General features: G+C 42.5%; 1 pseudogene; it reads left to right on the forward strand.

Moving 5' to 3' along the window:
* The first annotated feature begins 15 nt into the window (after window positions 1-15).
* LOC106749948 lies at window positions 16-719 on the forward strand (annotated as a pseudogene).
* The last annotated feature ends 2,138 nt before the right edge of the window (window positions 720-2,857 follow it).

A 2,857-nucleotide genomic window follows, 5' to 3' on the forward strand; every position in this document is an offset into this window, starting at 1 on the left:
CTTTGAAATGTAAAAATAGATAAGAAGCTCGGAGCACGTGGAATGTTGATCGATGTACTGATAAAAAAAATAACTTGATACTACGGATTAGCCATACATCGAAATACTGATTCGGTCCAGGGCATGAAAAAAGCCATTTAAGCAACACTCGATTCTCTATCATCCACCGACGAGACACCGAAACACCGAAATTGTCCGGCTGGAGCTGATAGCTGGTGTAATTGGCGCAAGGCTGAGGCAGCGGGTTGTGCAGCGTCATTTAAACATCCCCCTCCTCTTCACCCAAATGCTGAGAAACATTTGCAACCGATCTTCGACGATCTTTCGAATGACAGTCTTTTGGAAAGGTGTTTAGGCGGTTACACACAGAATGAAAGTTTCAATTCTACCGTTTGGTGATTATTGCCTAAACACATTCACAGTGGAGCAAAAATCGTCTGAATTGCTGCGTATATTGCTGCANGCATATTGCTGCATCGATATTTAACGATGGCTACAATGTAGTGTTAATGATAGTGAATAAATTGGTTATCGAAATTGGGATCCAGGCACACAATTTTGCCATAACGAAGGACAAGAAACGAATAAACAGACAGAACCGCCGAAGCTATAGCAGCTCAAAAGAGGCAAGAACGTCTGGTAGGATGAAGATGATGGCTCACAACGAGATCTACGAGGAAGCGGAAGGGCTACTTTATGCTGCTGGAATCGCTGATTAGCGTGAGACTGCCGTAAGTTATGAATATGTAGTATTTTTATGCATCTGAAACTTTAAACGCGTTTTTCTCGAAACACGTTTTTTCGATTTTGTGTAAACGAAATCTACTCAACCGATATGGCTTTATGACCTTTCATTTTAAAGATAATTAAATTCTCTTCGATGTGACTTTAATTGTTTTTTGAAAAAAGATTTTTTAAATATTTTTTTGTATTTTAATGTCGATTTTTTTAACAAAAAACGCACTTTCAATTTTAAACTGTGTAAAAACATGCAATTTCGACTTTTTCTTTAAAAAATCGAAATGTCACATAGAAGCTAGTATCATAAATATTACAAAAATTTTGGTTTTTGTTTCAGATCAAAATTAAGGACGCTACAGTGTACACAGCGGAGACGCTCCATAAGCGAAGCGATATTAATACGGCGTCCGTTTTTATAGTAAACATCTTTTTTATTTTTGAAAAAATTTCTATGTACTCTTCAATTGTGTATTAAATTCTCATAAAAACGTTTCAAGTTATTATACCNGAAATATATTTATTTTTTTTGAAAAAATTTCTATGTACTCTTCGATTGTGTATTAAATTCTCATAAAAATTTTAAAACGTTTCAAGTTATTATACCGGAGAAAAAAAATTCGTGAAATTTATGTATTTTTCGACCGTGTGAAGGAGGTTTTCCCCTTAACTGTGCTTATAAAACATTGATTTCACGCGGCCGGGTCGTGACCGGTTGCGCTCTCACGACGTCGTATACGGGGTGCTCCGTTAGACCGTAATTTCGCGTTTCCGCGATATTCGCGACTGCGAGAATAACGATCACGGATTCAGGAGGATCCTCACGTCTCATTTATCGCGTGAAAGCGACGGTGTCGCGTGATGTACATTTTCTGGAATAATATTAAGTCGATTTCGAGAGGTCTCGTGGGAGGATCCAACACGATGTTGAAAACAGATTGTTACGACTGAAATATAGGATTAACGAGACGGGTTGATCGGTGATTTAATTGGCCGCATTGTGTGCGCGCAGCAAACTTTTATGGACATTGAAACTACACCATCTTTTCGCCGCAATTATCCAGTAGATCATTATATTTTAAAGTGGCAGCATCCGAGTTCATGTCTCCGGGAGGGCAGTCTATTTCAATTCTCGCCAAACCAGTCGACCCGCTCGAGTACCGGATCATCGCGTATTACGCGACTGGTTTCTCAGTGCCAAATCATGCAAAACAATCGATCAATTTTCCCCGAAATGTATCCGGGCATCATCTCCCATGCGTAGGTCTCTTTCTCCCTCTCTCTCTCTCTCTCTTTTTCTCTTTCTCTCTCTCTCTTTCTCTCTCTTTTTCTCTTTCTCGCTCTTATAAATATTTATCCGCCGAGAATGCGAACCATGAAAATCGCTTCGTCCGTTATTCCCCTCTCGACGTAGACTCGTGCGAATTTTTTTTCTCGTCGTTGAACATCCACGAGGGACACACGACATTTCAAGGCAGCAGATTTTCTGGGTCATGGATACCTCGGGCGGACGTTATAAGGCTATAGGATATCCTGCGGGATACGCAAGAGAGCAGCTGCGGCGGGTTATCACGCGTGCCACGGATCATTACTCTGATGGTCTGCAGAACCTCCGAGACACCGCCAGCACGTTCTGGCTACAGCTAAGATTAATCGCTTTGGCTATGTTGCGACGATATCGGTGGAACGGCCACCGCCAGGTGATAACGGGCGCGACACGTTTCTGAGAGAGATAAGACGTCNTCATTACTCTGATGGTCTGCAGAACCTCCGAGACACCGCCAGCACGTTCTGGCTACACATAAGATTAATCGCTTTGGCTATGTTGCAACAATATCGGTGGAACGGCCACCGCCAGGTGATAACGGGCGCGACACGTTTCTGAGAGAAATAAGACGTCCTGACACAATGTCCGCGTGGGAGCACGTACGCGCGCGCGCCTTTTCGGATATTTCAATTGCACCGATGATGACCCGCATTATCCGCGCGCGCTATTAATCGCGATAGTCAGCTGTACAATATGATCGATTTCCGTCCGATCCTGCTGTCGAGAGACGGGTTTCCCTGATTACGGCTGCGTCACTCCCGTATTTAATCAGACAGACATTGATTATCGTCG

The sequence above is a fragment of the Dinoponera quadriceps genome, unplaced genomic scaffold, assembly GCF_001313825.1.
Source record: "Dinoponera quadriceps isolate SergipeBrazil2010 unplaced genomic scaffold, ASM131382v1 scaffold4731, whole genome shotgun sequence".
In the NCBI taxonomy this organism is placed as follows: Eukaryota; Metazoa; Arthropoda; class Insecta; order Hymenoptera; family Formicidae; genus Dinoponera; species Dinoponera quadriceps.